Raw genomic sequence first — 19276 nt, 5'->3', positions numbered from 1 at the left:
CTCAAGTTCTTCACCACTAAGCAAGGAGAGATGTTTTGTTTATTTTCCTTTGCTTCAACCTGGGAATTTCGATGGCCTCAGTTGCATATGTTTTTTGTTAAGGCAAGTCATTGAATCAGTCTCTGCCTCTGTTTCAAACTAAAAAAACCCCAAAAAACTTTTAATCAATGGTATTTCTCTGAGAAATAACTACTGAACATTTGGAAGGGAGTTTGCAGATGCATGTGGCAGAGAACACAAGCTCTGCAGTTGGAGAGGACGCTGCCGTGTGCGCCGTGGCTCACGTGGGGAATTACTAGGCTATCTCAGGTCTTATTCATATGATGATACTACAGCCAATCTTCTTCATTTGGGAACTCACATCTGGGGTTTCTATTGGAAGAAATGATCTTTTGCAACTCAACCTTTGTGCTGTGTTCTTTTCTTTTGCTTGGGGTGCGGAGGGGGAATGGAGCATGTTTTTGTAGTCCATGTATATGAGCAGTATCACCCTGGTATGATGTGCATATTAAAATTCACGTCTTTCCATTAGCAGGAACTTATTCTGCATTATCTCAATTCCTTAGGGGCTGGGTTATTCCATTTATAATTAATTTTTTTTTTTACAATTTATTACGCAGGTGAAATTTTACTTGCAGACAAGCATCTCACTAACCTCTTGCCCTTCCCACCCATTTTTCTTTAAATCTCTAAGAAGCCCCTACTTCCAGTGAAGTGCCTGGAGATTTTTTCAGTAGGATACTAGAAAAATTCCCACATTCTGTAGCCGTTTCAGTACTAGCAGAGGCATCAGCTGTTTGCAGCTGTCCCTTTGGGACCACAAAATCAAACAGTAATATCCCTGATCTGGACAAAGCATGGGCTTCAATTATTCAGCAAGACTCACAGTTGCTTAGGGAAAGCAGCATGTCAGAGTGGATCCTGCACAGACAGACCCCAGAACCAGAAACTGCATTTTATTTTAGACTAGAGGCCTGGTGCACGAAATTCGTGCCCTTGGGTGGGGGTCCCTTCAGTCTGGCCTGCAAGGCGGAGCGGGCCTAAGCCAGCAGTTGGACATCCTTAGCACTGCTGCGAAGGCAGGAGAGGCTCCTGCCACCGCCGCTGCTCTCACCAGCGTGAGCCCGGCTTCTGGCTGAGCGGTGCTCCCCCTGTGGGAGTGCACTGACCACCAGGGGGCAGCTCCTGTGTTGAGTGTCTGCCCCCTGGTGATCAGTGTGCGTCATAGCAACCGGTAGTTCCACCGTTTGGTCAATTTGCATATTAGCCTTTTATTATATAGGATTCTACCCCTGATGCAATGTACTGCTGGGTAAGTATTGAACCTTTCTATGCCTAGGCCTTCAGGTGTGAGATGCATGGCCTGCAGCTCTGGGTCATGTTGGGAATGTATTGAGAAAATGATATCTCTCCTGTGTGCCTTTCTCTATCTTGTTTTTCAATTGTTAGTCACAAAATGCTCATTATCTCCCAAGGAGGCAAACCCTGATTTTTCTCACCTGACTAGATGGTCAGAAATGTCACTTTTCCTTCAAAGCCACTCAGTCTTACGAGTCAGTGGTACCTAACATTAACCTGTTGGATGAAAACACTGTATATCTGACCTTGGTGAGGTGAGAGCAGACCAGTGTTCAAGTCCAAGCTCTACTGCTTTTCTTATTTTATTGATTTGAAAACACATTTTCAACTTGTCTAAAGTTGAGAAGCATTTTTTTTTTGAGAAGCATTTTAAATTCAATGACATCTTAGCATGTTGTCATATTTTAACTTCCAGAAATTTCTTATTGGAATATCAAATAATGGTGAATCTTATGACTGAAGTTGACTTAGGTTCAATGAACTGCTATAATACACTCGGTATATGCAAGTCATGTAGAATCTCTAAAGCTCAGCTTTATTTACAGAATGACAATGATGCCAGCTGGTTGTTGTGAAGATAATGTAAGATAAAAGCATGTGATTGGACTTATCAGAGAATTGGACAATAGAAGCCATTCAATGAATGTTTGTGGATGGAATCTTTGGATTCAGAAGATATTGGGGTAGATAGAAGCCACTATTTAACATTTCTGTTCACCTTTGTCATGAATAGTTGGGGCTGCTCTCTTCTAAATGATGCTAATTCTGATACAAGTCCAACTCTTATTACTAAACTATAACAACCTTTTCTCCTGTTCATCTCTCCTGTTCCAATCCCACTTCTGATGGTATAAAAATAATAGGGAAGGAATAATTATTTAAAATTTGAAGCCTAGTGTGTGTGTGTGTGTGTGTGAGTGTGTGTGTGTGTGTGTGTGTGTGTGTGTGTGTGTTGGGGTAGATAGAAGCCACTATTTAACATTTCTGTTCACCTTTGTCATGAATAGTTGGGGCTGCTCTCTTCTAAATGATGCCAATTCTGATACAAGTCCAACTCTTATTACTAAACTATAACAACCTTTTCTCCTGTTCATCTCTCCTGTTATATATATATATATATATATATATATATATATATATATATATATATATATATTTATATTTCATTGCTTACTACATAATCCCTTGTTTAATAATTCTTATAAGAATGCATTCTTATCATCCATTGTTTCTATTAAGAAATCAATTGTTAGGCTTATTTTAGCTCCTCTGAAGATAATGTATCTTTTCCTCTTGGCTCTTGTGTGTTTTTTTATAAAGATTTTAAATTGAATTTTAGAGTGAGAGGAAGGGAGAGGGAAAGATAGAAACATCAATGTGAGAGAGAAGCATCAATTGGCAAGCATCAACACCACACAATGCTGAAACACTCTGATATCTGGTTGACTACTAGACATAAAACTCACTAACACTACATGAAGGGCAAAGAAGTGAATTTTGCTTAACTTGTGAAATCTGCATCACTGAGGACAAGAGAAACAAAGGAAAAAAATAAACAAATGGGACTACATCAAACTAAAAAGCTTCTGCACAGCAAAAGAAACCACCATCAAAATGAAAAGGGAACCCACTATATGGGAGAACATATTTGCCTATGATACATCTGATAAGGGGTTTATTTCCCAACTATATTAAGAACTCATACAACTCAACAAAAGGAAGACAAACAATCCAATTAAAAAATGGACATAAATAGACACTTCTCCAAAGAGGACAAACAAATGGCCAAGAGACGTACGAAAAAATGCTCAATGTCACTAATCATCAGAGAGTTGCAAATTAAAAGGACAATGAGGTATCATCTCACACCTGCCAGAATGGTTGCCATTAATAAATCAACAAACAACAAGTGCTGGTGAGGATGTGGAGAAAAGGGAACCCTAGTGCCCTGCTGATGGGAATGCAGACTGGTGCAGCCATTATGGAAAACAGTATGGAGTTTCCTCAGAAAATAAAAAATGGAACTGCTGTTTGACCCAGTGATTACACTTCTTGGAATATATCTTAAGAACCCAAAGCACCAATCAGAGAGAATGTATGCACCCGTATGTTCATAGCAGCACAATTTACAATAGCTAAGATCTGGAAACAGCCCAAGTGCCCATCAGTAGATGAGTGGATAAAAAGGCTCTGGTACATTTGCAGAATGGAATACTATGCAGCTGTTAAAAAAAGGGATCTCTTACTTTTTGAGACAGCATGGAGGAACCTGGAGATTATTATGCAAGGCAAAATGAGACAAATATCATATGACCTCACTTATATGTGGAACCTAATGAACAAAATAAACTGATGAATAAAATAGATCAAGAGGCATGGAAACATGGAACAGACTGATGAATCTCAGAGACAAGGGGGCAGGGGGGCAGGGAGAGATTAACCAAAGAACTTTTATGCATTGCCCATGGACACAGACAATAGGGCAATGAAGGCCTGAAGAGGGCAGGAACCGAGTGGAGGGAGGCAATGGGGAAAAGAGAGGGACATCTGTAATACTCTCAATAATAAAGAGAAATTTTAAAAAATCTTGTTTTTTCCAAATTTTCCCTCCCAAGATGTGGCATCTCCAGAAGAGCTGATGAGGGCATATCCAGCAATTAGGGTTTTATGATTTAAAGGATGATCCACAGACCAGCTCCAATCAATATAATCTGAGAGCTTGTTGAAAATGGAGAATCTCAGAATCTATCCCAGAACACCAGAATCAGAATTTTAACAAGATCTGTTATTTTAACAAGATCAGGATAAGTACCAGGTGATCTCTGCGTTCCTTTTAATCTCTGAAATTTTATGAATTTTGAATGTTTAAGTATATAATCAAGTGAGTAATCACAGTTTTGAAAGTTAACTATGATGTCATCACTTGTATAGATCAATCCATTCCACACTGCCTGCACACATGAGCACAGTGGTTACTGTATTATCATGAGTGCTAATATCAGTTCTCTTCAGGAAACTGACTAAACTCAAAATCTACCTTCAGATTTTTTTTACTTAAAAAGATGTTTTAGAAAAAACACATCTAAACCTTGAATGGGAGAAGCAGTTTAAGTTGGGTCATTATAGCTCCTCAGTGTGTCATGATGAACATGTTTGAATTTTATAGAATAGTGTCATGTGGAGGGGAAAAACCCTTAATTAGCTCATTAGCTCTGATTTTACTTTTACAGTGTAAACAGTCTTTTGCAAAAGTGACGATTACTTATCGATGCTGATGCTGACAGTATTTTAAAATCTAAAAATTGCTGTCATTGGAGTCGTGTCTTGAAAATATGTTTATCTATCTTAGTGCAAATGCTTTCTAAAATCCTGGAAAGCACTTAAAAAATTTTCGAGGCCCTTAAGCTCAACAGCTAATGGGGGATCATGTATTTAAATAATTTACACTTCCATCTGGTTTGAAGAACACCAGGTGGAAGTCGCTGATCAGGATGAGTCTGCTACGTGGAAGGAAATGTTTGCTCAAAATAAATGAAAGGCAAACATTTACACGAGCCCCATCTCTTTGTCTGTGTGGGTAGACTCCTGTTTCTTGCTCTAATATTCTCTGGTCCTGGACTCTGTCTTTTATATCCACTGTGCATTGATGAGGTTCCAGAGGGAGCACGAGGAACTGAGTGCCTTCCACTGTTTTATTATCTTCTTCACAATCTTTTGATCATAAGCAATTATGGTCTCCCTTTCTCGCTCTTTCGGCATGCCAACCTGAAATCAAAAGGGGCTGTCCCCTTGCTGTAGGAGGTAGGAAGCTGAGCTTCCTGGATGTGCTTCTGCTTGTTGCTGGGCCAACTGGCAAATTTTATGCTTCCCACTGAGTGTCACAGTGTGTTGTCAAAAGCGTGGTTTTGTGAGCTGACTTTTGATAGGCACTTACTGTATCTTACCTGTCAACTCCGCAGTGGACTTCCTCATTTACAGCAGGTGGCTTGCAAGCACAGACCAAACCCTTCAAGCCAAGAAGAGTCCTATGGAGCACATGGCTCCACTCTCCAGCTCTCTTCTGCTCCTTGTGCTTGTCAGACACCTTCTCTCAGACATGGACTTTGTTGGTGTGTCTGGGTGTCTGGTTGTGCCATTTTTTTTGTAGATAAAAGCATCAGAACTATTTCATATGTTAACCCAACAAAAACAACAAAAAAGAGGAACTTTTGGTTCCAGCATCGCAAGGAAGAATTACTGGCAATGGAGGGCAGTTGTTCCCAGGGCTACAAACCAACTCACCTAACAGTTTCTCAGCTGACATGAGAGAGCATGAAATGGAGACCACAAACTGAGTCTGTGCTGAGAAACACAGCCTTTATAGTCCATGTATTTCAAAACATCATGACCTCCAGACTCTACCAGTAGGACACTAAAGTTTACCTACCCAGCCTAGGGAAGAAGACCACAGAATCTGCAGCAGCTTCAAACTTACCTTTTTCAGAGCCAAGTGAAATTCAAGTTCCAAATGTTTCACGTTTCATTCTAGGTTTAGAAATAACACCTGTATGAGTCAGTTCTAAATTTGACAACACCCACTTTCCCATTGCTATAAACAAGCCTAGGTGGGGTTTGACTAGGCCTGGGGAGACCCCGAATGTTACCTGAAATGACCATTTCTCTGGCCGTTACAACTGTATGGGGAACTCTGTGAGGGGGCCTTTTGTTAATTATAAAAAACATTGGCAATGGAAGGGGAAATGGTTTGTTGAAATTCCTTTGGGAGCATTTTTAGATATTGTTAGGCCACTCAGTTTGAAACGGGCAACAGTCATTCCTGTTACCAATTCTGTTCAGCTCTTAGCTACACACTTGGTTGTGGACTGGGAAGGATATTTGGTAGGAAATGTGGGCTCTGAGACATCACTGTGGCCCCTATTTCTTCCCATAGAATGGTCGAGAAGTCTTAAGGGGTGAGGCTGTAGAACTAGGGGCTCTCACCAGTCCCTGTGTTCCACTCAGAAGATGCCACTCCTAGTGTCACTGGGCAGATGCTCCTGCCTTACCATGTACGGGAAGCATGTGGCAGAACCAGCTTAGTAAACTTGGTAAGAATGCTGTGTAATAAGTCATTGTTCTGATGAAGAGGGGTTCATGGCATGTGCTCTGGAAATACCTTCATTCATCTCCCCCACTGCTTGCTTTTCTCCTGCCCTAAGGGCCGGCCTCTTGATTTTCTGGTTATCTCCTGATAACAAAAGATCCTCTGACTTTCTTTAGTAATAAATCAATTTCAGTTTAGTAATTAATGTGTCCAGCTAGGCTAATAAATACAACACCTGTTTTCACTTAATGGTAAACTTTCCCTTCAGTTTGGGCCTGCTGAAGAGAGAGAGTCCCCTTGCAGGCTTGTGGGTGCTGTTGGGGTAGTGGTGCTGGGCTTTCCCACTTGCCCCACATAGTGCTCTGGTTTTCCAGGGCCAGAGTGGGAGGTGGTGTGGAAGAGGAGTATGGCAGGAAGGTCTCACTATTGGCATGGTTGCTCCCTGGATTTGAGAGATCTGTAAATGACTTTCCTTTTGTAGGATACACACACACACACACACACACACACACACACACACACACACACACACGAATTGCTGAGGTTTTCTTATCTGTTAATATATCTCCATTGGCTGGTCACATATATAGTCCTCAGCCCTGGGAATTCAGCAGTTCACACCCTGTTGGGATTACCTCACCTCCCTAGGTAGATATTAAGTTACTCTAATGCTGGGTTTCTCAGATCAGAGGCCACATCTGGGGACACTTGGGAATTTTGTGTTCCAAGAAGTCCTGGGAGCATAGTCTGAAAGCCATCTTTACCTCACTGTCAGAGTAGCTGGCCATTATCTTCATCCCTCTGAAACTCCCAAAGTCATCCAGTGTGGTTTTCCCAAGCTGTAGAAAATGCATGTCAAAGAGTTCCAACATTCACATATTGGGGGCGCCAGAAGGAGAAGAGAAAGAGCAAAATATTGAAAACCAATTTGAAGAAATAATGACAGAAAACTTCCCCTACTTGGTGAAAGAAATAGATTTACAAGTCCAGGAAGTGCAGAGAGTCCCAAATAGGCCCACACCAAGAGACATCATAATTAAAATGCCAAGGATTAAAGACAAAGAATCTTAAAAGCAGCAAGATAAAAGCAGTTAGTTACCTACAAGGGACCACCTGTATGACTGTTAGCTGATTTCTCAACAGAAATGTTGCAGGCCAGAAGGAAGTGGCAAGAAATATTCAAAGTGGTGAATAGCAAGGACCTACAACCAAGATTACTCTACCCAGCAAAGCTATCATTTAGAATTGAAGGTCAGATAAAGAGTTTCACAGACAAGAAAAAGCTAAAGGAGTTCATCACCACCAAACCTGTATTACATGAAATGTTGAAGGGTATTCTTGAAGAAGAAGAAGGAGAAGAAGAAGAAGAAGAAGAAGAAGAAGAAGGAGGAGGAGGAGGAGGAGGAGGAGGAGGAGGAGAAATATGAACAATAAAATGGTAATAAATACATATCTATCAATAATTGAATCTAAAAATAAATGAACAAGGAATCTAATAAACAAAATAAACTGATAAATGAAATAGAACTAGAGGCATGGAATCATGGAACAGACTGACGAATCTCAGAGGGAGGTGGGAACTGGGTGGAGGGAGGTAATGGTGGGGAAAAAGGGGACAGCTGTAATACTTTAAACAATAAAGATTTTAAAAAGGAAAGAAAATGCATGTCAGGTTCTCAGAGGGATTCTTTCCTTATACTTGAAGGAAGGGTTGCACTGACTTATACCCCCAAGTCCCTTAATCTTGGGAAGGGCTGGCACACAGTACACAGCAGCTATCCAAAAAGTCCTGTTATAATCTCAACTGTTTTCTTCAGGCTGAGGATGTCAGCAAAGTGTTAAATACCAGTTCTAAAGCCATTCCCATGCATGTTCTGATTGGTGGCCTTGCATCTTAATTTGAAATGTGATACTTATTGTCTTGGGACCTCTGCTGAAATTAAAGTCAAAGTGGTTTATTTAACATCTGGTTATATTAAATCCAATTTTGAGTTTAAAACTGTAGGCTTTATGCTCATACGGACATGTGCATATCTATGTATCCTCCGTTGAACAACTTAAAATTTAGTTTCTCTTCTGTTTCTTCTTTAATTACATGTGCATTTGAATGAAGAGCTCACATGGGAAACAAAATCTTCCCAAAGTAGAGAAGTTCTATTGCTTGTTTCTAACTAGACAATTTTGTGAGGAAACTCTTAACACAGCTTCAAGATATAGACAGAAGAACTATTGAGCCGTTTTGACCCCTTTCTCCAATAGCATCATCTTCTTCAGCAGCAAAGTAAAACAGTATTCAAAATAAGATTAATTGCAAAACAATAATTAAACAGTTATAGAGCACTCACACTGTCCCAGATGTTATGTTCAGTGCTTTATGGAGACTGGCCATTGTACCTTTACAATGGCCACATAGGAGGTGATGTTATTATTCTCATTTGATGAAGTTTTAGCAACTTACCCAAGGTTATATAGATTCCTGGTGATGGAGTGTGTGTGTATATATATATATATATATATATATATATATATATTATATTTTTTATTTCATAGAGGAAGGAAGAGGGAGAGAGAGAAACATCAATGATGAGAGAGAGTCATTGATCGGCTGCCTATTGGGAATTGAGCTTGCAACCCTGGCATATGCCCTGACCAAGAATCAACTGTGACCTCCTGGTTCAGAGGTTGACGCTCAATCACTGAGCCACACCAGTCAGGCATTGTGTAAATTTTGTTTTTAAAGACAATTGGCCTGAGAATCCTATGACCAGTGTGAATGGAAAAAAAAATCTCTAAAAAACCATGCCATTTTATTGTTGTGTTAAATGTAATCCAAGTAAAAATGTGTCAGATTCAGGATAAGCCTCCCAAGTCTTATCCTGTACACCACACTGCCTCCTTTAAGAATTTTCTATATAGAAGGCTATCTCTTCATTTATTTAATAAATACTTATTGAGCATCTACTCTGTCCCAGTTACTGTTCTAGGCACTGGAGTATAGGGAACAAAACAAAACAAAATCCTTGCCCTAATGGAGCTTACAGTCTCATGGGTGGAGACAGAAAGTAAACAAAATAAATTAGTAACATATATAGTGTGTTAGAGATACATAGCTATGAAGAAAAATAAAGCAGGAAGGGGGAATAGAAATGCTAGGGTACGGGGAGGTGGCTTAGTTTCAGGTAAGAGCGTTAAGAAGGCCTTGCCTGGATGGTAACGTTTGAGCAGACTTGAAGGAGGGCAGGAAGTGAGCTGTGGAATTGGGGATGTGCTGCAAACAGCATGCCTTTCAGGAGAGCTGCTGCTCGGGAGATCCGCTTTGGTCCTCGCTGCTATGGTATATCTGGGCTCAGTTCTGGGCTCAGGTGACCTCTGCAAGCCAGGGCAGATGCAGTGGGACTTTCAGGAAAAAAATGATGAGGAGGAAAAGCTGGCGATGCTCTTAGAGACTCACCCTTTCTTCCCCAAGGAGGTGCCACTCTGTTTCAGTTCTCAGGTACAGAATCCTGCATCTACATGAATTGTCTATGCAAAATTTAGCCAACTGCAAGGTTAGACCGGGCACGGTTCACACAGCACTGCTCTCACTTCTGATGCCAAGTTCTAGTTCTCAGTTTCAGTAACTCACTGAAAGGACACACAGAACTTGCTGAAATCTGTTACATTCATGGTTACGGTTTATAACAGGGAGAGGCTGCAGTCGAAAATTAACCATGGGAAGAGATGCCCAGGGCAGAGTGCATGATGGGTCCACGTGCTGGGCTTCTAGTTGTCCTCTTCGTTTGGAGACGTGGACAGTGCTAACTCCTCCTGGCATCGATGTGTGATAATATGCAGTATTGCCCACTAGGGAAGCTCTCCTGAGCCTCGGAGTTCTTATCAGGACTCATCACATGTTGTCCATATGGTTGTTTTTTATTCTCAAGCCCTTGGGAGACCAGGTTGATACCTTTAGTCTCCGTTTCCTCCAGAGAGCAGCGAACGCCACATGGCCTACCAGAAATTACATTGTTACCTGTCTGGTGCCCAAATCCCCCAAGGCAAAGAAGACACTCGTACTAGGTGTGACATTCCAGGAGCTGAGAGATCACCTCTCCCAACTGAGGGCAAAAACCTGACCTCCTTTTTTTAAATATATATTTTTATTGAGGAAGGGAGAGGTAGAGAGAGATAGAAACATCAATGATGAGAGAAAAATCATTGTTTGGCTGCCTCCTGCTGGGGATGGAGTCCACAATCTGGGCGTGTGCCCTTGACAGGAATTGAACCCGGGACCCTTCAGTCCGCAGGCTGACGCTCTATCCACTGAGCAAGACTGGCTAGGGCCTGACCTCTTTTTTTAAAAAAAATATTTTACTGATTTTTTTACGGAGAGGAAGGGAGAGGGATAGAGAGTTAGAAACATCAATGAGAGAGAAACATCAATCAGCTGCCTCCTGCACACTCCCTACTGGGGATGTACCTGCAACCAAGGCACATGCCCTTCACCGGAATCAAATCTGGGACCTTTCAGTCTGCAGGCCAATGCTCTATCCACTGAGCCAGACCGTTTAGGGCGGGCCTGACCTCTTTTTTGGGCTAAGGTTACTTCTTCACTGCACAGTTGATAACATGCAACGACTTTTCTCCAACACATTTGTCTTCATGATATCACTCATAACTGCTCTTCATTAAAAACCCACATGGCAGGTGAGGAGGCAGAAGCAGACTGGGGCTCTTCATCTGTACACATGAGGGAACCACACAGCTTACATTTGCAACTTAAGTTTTTTTTTACTATTGAAAATGTAGTAGATGGCTTTAAGTAGCATTCTTCTCATTGTTTTTTGTCCCTTTTTTAGGGCAGGAGGGAAAACATGGATTCACAGAAAAAAGATATGTATAAATTCTGCACAAAATCATTGAAGGTAAGTAAACTAATAGCACATAGATTTCAGTGTTTACTGGTTTGTGTCAGTGTCTGGTTGTACAATGAATAATTCATATCAAACTAGTAGAATGTAACATTTACATAAAATAATACTTTGCAAATTTATGGTAAGTACTAATTACTTGCCTTATTTGCCATGACTATGATATTAAATATTCATAAAAATGTGATTATTTCTTTGATTTGGCAGGCATTTAGATTTCTCTACAGCTTTTCACACTGCTAATTTTAATCCAGTAAATTATCTGGAAGAAAACAGTATGCAGCCTAAAAACTGTTCAAAATTCACTCCAACATTGAGCACATTATGGATGTAATGATCCATTACAACCAAACTTCAAGAAGGTCTTAGAAGAAAACTGAGAATTAAACAAAGAAATATGGAGGCTATCATCATGATTTGTCGGATATGTTTATCAGGATATTTTTTTTACACATACTATGGACAACCTTTAGAAGTACTATCCGGATATACGTCTATCAAATTCGTTTTGAGATGTTTTGCTCCCGCCAGGGGCCAGTTTAAGAGAATTTACCAGGATTCTGCCAGTGTTCATTCCCCAGCTTGATGTTCAGTGAGATTATTTGTGAGGCACATTAATTCAGGAACCTGAACTGTGGGTCACTGCATAAGAGATGTGCTCCTTCTGGGGTCAGGGAGGACACCCCTCCCTTCCTTACTGTTCCTGTTTATGATGGGAGTTCTCATATTCCTTAAAACAGAAGCAGAGGTCGATGGCACAAGACTCCTATCAAAAGAGACTATAGTGTATGACCTGAATATTTTACATTCTGTTAACTTATAATGATTCTGGCAATAATTTATGTGCTGTTTGTGGTCCAATGAGCACAAAGTGAAACTCTCTTATAGATATCCAGCATTCTCTGGCCCCCAAATTCAGAGAGGAAGAAGAGGGCCTAAGGTCATAAGAGAAAAAGGAGGTGGCAGAAGAGGGGGAAATATTTTCAAGCGTGAGCTTGCTCATTGGAAAGTAGTTGGAGGGAGATAGCAGAGAGGGACCGGACAGGGTGTGTGTCTTGTTTACATCTTGGCTTCTATCACTGAATCCCTATAAGACAAAGAGATTATACAACCCTTTGAAAGCTAGTATTCAACAGGGTGAGTTTTATTAATTCGGTATTTGAGCAAAAGCTGAGAAGCACTCCCAGATTTGTTCATACCTGTCTATTTAGGAGAGATGCTTGAATCAGGCCATGATACTGAATAGCAAAAAGAAATTTGGTAACTCTGAAGAGTAATGGATTTAAAAGATAAGTTTGAGATTGAAGTTTTAAAACTTAACCAGTGGGTAGTGTGGCATATAGACACAAGAGGGGAGAAGGTGAGAGCCCTTCTTTCACAAACCTTAAGAAAAATGTGAAATGATAATTAAAAATTTAAAAGGGTAGCAACTCAACAAAGCCTGTAAATGTGTAAGTAAGAGGGCACCTTGCTTTGTCCTTGGAGGTAAATCTGACGTAAAGGATGCTCAACAGTATGTCTGAAGGAAGGTTGGTTCTTTTATCATATCAGGAGGCAATGCGGGATAGCAGTGAGGGTAGGAACAGACAGATGTGGGCACCACTTCATACAGGTGCGACTTTGGATAAGTTACCAACTTCTCTCTGCCTCAGTTCCCTCTTCTGAATTGGGGGAAACAACAGTATTGACTTCACAGAACTGCTGTGAGGCTATACTGAGAATGTTCATACAAGGGCTTAGTATAGTGTCTGGCATTTGGTAATTGCTCAATAAATCGTAGCTAATATTATTATGACTTATGTACAGGAAGCTAAAACAGAAAAAAAATAGTGAATATCTATTCATGTAAAGAAGACTTTCAGCTATGTGACTGATACTTACAGAACTGAAATGATTGAATGTACTGCCCCCTATGGTTGTTTTTAAAAAAAATATATATTTTATTGATTTTTTACAGAGAGGAAGGGAGAGGGATAGAGAGTTAGAAACATTGATGAGAGAGAAACATCGATCAGCTGCCTCCTGCACACCCCCTACTGGGGACGTGCCCGCAACCAAGGTACATGCCCTTGACCGGAATTGAACCTGGGACCCCTCAGTCCACAGGCCGACGCTCTATCCACCTAGCCAAACCAGTTAGGGCACCCCCTGTGGTTTTTGATAGGAGAAAATCAGCATAGTCTGTTGCTCTGGGAACTCAGTCTTGGCAATAAGCAGGAATGAGCAAAATAGACATTTTAGTATGAGATGCAAGATAAATCTCAGTTCCAGAACACTTCTGATTCTGGTTGCTCTGGATATATTCTAGGCCAGGAGTACCTAATCTGGTACTCATGACTAAGTGGAGCCTAGGCCTGTTGCCCAGAGACCCTCGAAGGAATCTGTGGACACCTGAAAAGGGAATACAAATTGCATGTATATGCATTTTTCTGGACAGACGGTCCATAAATTTTATCAGCTTATTAAAGGGTTTATGACTCTTCAAATTTTCCAAACAGCCAGTCTGGATTGTGTGGGTAATGAGCACTGCCTAGAAGCAAACAAAGTTCCAGGCTCCAGGTGAGGCCTGGACTGTGATTGGGAGAGCAGGAATCTTGTCTTTGTTTTGGTGTTAGAAGGCCAGCTACAGTGAGTGAGCTTTTGGGGCAAGCCACTTCACACTGAGTTTGTGCTCATACCTGTCTATTTAGGAGAGATATTTGGTCATTCCCCCAAATGTTGCCATTTAGTTGTAGCTACCTCATCATTCCTTATATAATTGTTATTTTGAACCCTAAGAGCCAGACTTTACCTTTAAAAAAGATGTTCCAATCATGCTATACAATCATGTTAGACTTTCTCATAATTTTACTACGTTGAAATAATTTTAAAACCTGATTCTGCCATTCAGTATATTTATGATACTCTCAATTTCCTTTCAATGAGAAACTTGATAATCATGCCATCTAAATAAATATGGAAAATCCCGTGTCCATTTAAAAAGTCTTTTTCTTTTTTGAAGAAAAATTTATTAAGGTTTAATAAACCCTTTCAACACAAACACTGTAATCATCTTCCTGGCAAAACAGGAATGATATTTACAGATCATTTTTGAGACCCTTGTTATAATGTTGAACTGATAAATTAGGGAAAAGCAAGAATAGATTAAAATATGTTATTCTTTTTAGCCAAAGTCTTCTTGTGTCATTGTTTTGAAAATTAGCTATGATACATGAATATGATTTGCCTAAATTGAGGCTATAAAAGACAACAACGCGAAGAGCTTTGTAGTAGAGTGTGAAACTATTCTGACCCAATTTTTCCTTCCCTGACAAACCCACACAAAATCCTCAGAAAATCTGCTGCAAGATGGCACAGTACAAAATGACTATGTATAAGTTAATCCCACCCACATCCCCCTGCCCACCTATGTTGCTAGCCACACTTCTTACATTGAAAAAATGCAAACTGTGTGCTGGCTGGCTTTCCCTGAAGTCTCTGCACCACCAACTGAATTGCTTTTCCAAGCTAAGACCGAACCTTCTCAAGTACCTGCTTACCAGGTTAGAGAAAAAAAAAAAAAGACAAAGCTGCTTTGAAATCAAAGATTCTGTCTGATGGAGCCTCTCCAGTTCCTGGTGTTAATTGTAGAACTGGAGCCCATGCTTTCAGGACAACAGAACACACACATTCTAAAGGAGGGAAACCCTACCTTTCAAGATAAAATGCAGTGTACTTCATTTCCCTTTCCACTAGTCTGCTCCTGGAAGCTTATTTTTATTCTGACAAGGACTTGTGGGTTCTCCATGTGCGTCTTGTTACTGTGGGCAATGGCCGTACAGAGAGTGGCAGGAGGGAAGTTTAAGGGAAAGTCAAATGAAATCGGCAGACAGGAGGTCAGAGCCATTCTAGGCGGCTGTTAGCAGCTGTGGGCACCATCTGACTGATCCGAGCACATCTTCTGAGCTGCCTCAACAATATGTGGAGCTTATGGGAGATCCGGTCCTGGCTGCCGAATGTCATTTCCCATAAAGGAACTGGCTGAATTGGCACTGGTTCTGTCCTGGGCAAATGTGCCTACCAGACCACGTGTGGCCTTCATTTACCCAAAGTCTCCAAAAGGAACACAAAGGAGGGAGGAGATGGTTTCCTTTGTTAACACTGAGATAACGTTGTTTGCCTATGTTAATTTCAAAGGAGGACCCACCACAGCAGACATCTGGTTTTAAAAAGTCAAATCTGTGCCCTATACTCAGACTTTTTCATTTAATTGGGATATAATTATAAGCATAAACAACAGAAAATGGGAGGAATTGGCTAGACAGTGTTTTCACTCCTTTGACCTCTCACCCCACCTGAGGTCAAAGAGGTCCTGGGTTGTATTGGAAATAGTAAACTCATTTTTACAGATGGTGCGGTTACTAATGATGCCTTTCTTTTTAAATTTAACACTGCTGGTGTTAAGTTTGGAGTGGAGTGGAGTCTGGGATAGTTTTTCTGACAGTTTTGAGAGTATTATCCTGAGCAGCTCAAAAGATGTGATGTCCAGGAACAGTAGGAATAGTATTTATGGAAGCTTAGGTGCACATTGTGTGGGCTTTACGCTGTTGAATTGGAGGGTCCTGCTCTTTAGATATCATTGCACTGCCTGTCTCTTCTTTTCTGCTGGGAAAGAAAATGCAAAGACTTTAGAGCCATCAGTCCATTGGTACCCATGCATTTTTGAGTTTCCGGAAGAAGGAACTCAAGACAAAGCAAATTGGCTCAAGAAAGATTGACATACATTTTGCCTAGTACTGTTTTAGGAGAGAGGAGTTCATTTTCTAAGTGAGTCTGGGAAAATAAATACAGACTCACAGTGTATTAATTTCCCACGGCGGACATAACAAAATCCCCAAAACTGAATAGCTTAAAACAACAGAAATGTATTGTGGCATGGTTCTTGAGGCTGGAAGTCCAAAATCATGGTGTTACCAGAGTCATGCTCTCTCCTAAGCCTCCAAACGAAGGTCTTTCCTTGCCTCTTCCAGCTTCTGGGAGTCACAGGTATTCCTCGGCTTGTGGCCACATCACCCTAATCTTTGCCTCTGTCTTCATGGCCTTCCTAGTCTCTGTCTTCACATGGCTGTACCCCTTTTGTTTCACTCTCCTTTTCTTATAAGAACACTGTCATATTGGATTAAGGGCCCACCCTACTTCAGTATGATCTCATCTTACTGGGGGCAGGGAGCCAAGGTATGTGCCCTTAACCAGAATTGAACCCGAGACCGTTCAGTCCTTGGGCTGATGCTCTAACCACTAAACACTTGCTAGGGCTCAAATAGTTCTTATTATGAGGTGCTGGGCACTTTAGAAAATAGACATTATCTATCTATCTATCTATCTATCTATCTATCTATCTATCTATCTATCATCTATCTATTTAATCTAGGCACTTTAATATCCCCCAAACCATACAAAGTAGTATTCCCATTTTTCAGTTGAAGAAACTGAAGCCCTAAAAGCTTCAGCTTACACAGTTTTACAAAGGCATTACGGTAGTAGTTGTTGGAGTTGGGCTTTGCACAATTGAAGTGCTTAAGTCAAGAATGGCAATCGTTTTGAATTATCTGGAGCAGAAGCACCTTGTTAGTGAGCATGAAAGATAAAATTGGAAGTGTGTGGGCAATTGATGGAGGGGTTCTGAATGTAAGCCTGAAGACTGTATCTACAACAGTGATATTACCAAGCAACTGTGGATTTTGAGCAGCTGGGTGAAGTGATGAAAACAATATTGAAGAAGAGGAATCCAACATTTGTGAGGAGAGAAAATAGAGGCAGGGAAACCAGCCAGAAGGTTTTTTTACAGTAATTGAGGCATACGGTGCATCAGACCTTCTGTGTGTGGGGGCTGTGGAAAGGGAGCTTGTATGTTTGTTTATACCTTGTCTCATTCCAATGAAGACTTTAGGTAGTTTGCAAGAATCTATGAAGTACAGCAAAGTAATAGAAACGAGTGGCAGGAGGAAGAAACAAACAAGGGTGCTGAAATAGCACCAAGGCCGATGCATTCCTGAGGTGGAAGTCATCTCATTCATCTACAATGGAATTTAATAAGGAAAAAAATCTCACCCTGGCCAGTGTGGCTCAGTTGGTTGGGCATCATCCCATGCATGGAAAGGTTGCCAGTTTGATTCCGGGTCAGGGCACATGCTCGGGTTGTGGGCTCAATCCCTGATTCTGAGTTTGCCTATCAATGCTTCACTCTCTTCCTCTCCTTTCCTCTCTAATAATGAAAAAAAAAATCAATGAAAATATTTTTTTTAAAAAAGGGAATAAATTTCTCCATTCAGGGACTCAACTCTGCTCCTCTGGCTTAATACAGGGGTGAATTTTAATCCAAAACTTGCCCAACTTTTGATAGATATTGTATGACAGTATTTCAAGTACCAGAACTGTGCTCAGATGAAAATCAGAAACATACTTCTTAATCAAAGTCAAGATAGATAGGGTAGTTGTCTTTGACATCTATCCCTTTTGAGAAAGGAGATGTGCCCAGTTGATCATTCTACCTTTACTCACTGAGTTGCTGACTGCTTATCAACAACAGATGTAGATTGACACCATACTTATATCAAAGCAACTTTTTTTGGGTCTTTGTCATAAACAAGTGGATTAAAACAACTTCATTTAAGTCATAACAAGTAGTTTGAAATAATATCAAACCTATACACAAGATGGCCATGCAGATGCAATGGACTAGCAACTGCAAAGAGGACAAAGGTCAAGAATCTGTTCATTTTAAAGTTATATTAATATCTCCATTATCTGGAGGGTGTCATGCTAAGTAAAATAAATTAGAGAAAGACAAATACCACATGATTTCACTTCTATATGTGGAATCTAAGAAACAAAACAAACGAACAAAGAAAAAACAAAAACAGAGAAGATACAGAGAAGAAAATGGGTGGCTGCCAGAGGGGAGGTGGATGCAGGGGTTCCGTTGGGTGGGGTGGGGGTGGGGAGTTAGGTGAGATAGGTGAAGGGAATCATGAGGTACAAACTTTCAGTTATAAATAAATAAGCCATGGGGATATAAAGTACAGCAAGGAAGTACAGTCAATGATTTTGTAATAACTTTGTATGATGACAGGTGGTAATCATTTTATAATTTATAAAAAATACTGAATCACTATGTTGTACACGGGAGACTAATATAATATTGTATGTTAACTATAATTTAGTTAAGTACCATCTCATCATAACAAGCTGTACCACTTTTTCATCAACTCCTTTGCTCCTGTAATTTTGTCTTGTGTCCTGACCACATTACACAAACTTCCCACTCAGAGCCATCTCTTAATTGGCAAGGTCAAGGACTTGTCTTCACACCTCACCTTTCCCAGTTTCTCTGTAGCATTACAGAGGCCTGGCCACGTTCTCTTTTCTTTAAACCTTTACCTCTTGTCCTGTCTAAGGTAGCACTGTTTTGATTCTCTTCCCAATTCCTTTCCACCTTCTTTGTTTCCCTTGTCTCTTGTCAACCTTAAATGGAGGACTGTGGACCTCTCACTAGATGTCAGTGATGTTTTATGTTCACAGGTGCCATCATTATCTACTTTCTTGCCAATCTCCCTCTTTAGCCTTCATTTTAATTCTGTGATCCAGAATTGTGTGCTTCAAAATGAGCAACAACTGTGTAACATCTCTCATTTGCGCCCTGTTCACTGCCCCCGCCCCCGCCTCAATTATTAATCCTCTTACAGGCAAACTTTTCAAGCTGAGTTTCTTCTTTCTATGTAGAATTGAAACTAGGTAATCATTTTTGGCTTATTCATGCCATATATTGATTCCATGTAGTTACTTGGCAAGAAATGTGGATTTTATATTCCAAATATTTTGTAAACCCAACTCCTGGTGCTACCTCATTTCATATCAATTGCATGATTGTAAAAGACATCCAACA

This window comes from Cnephaeus nilssonii (assembly GCF_951640355.1).
Source record: "Cnephaeus nilssonii genome assembly, chromosome: 18".
NCBI lineage: Eukaryota > Metazoa > Chordata > Mammalia > Chiroptera > Vespertilionidae > Cnephaeus > Cnephaeus nilssonii.
Note: the sequence above shows the minus strand (reverse complement) of the source record.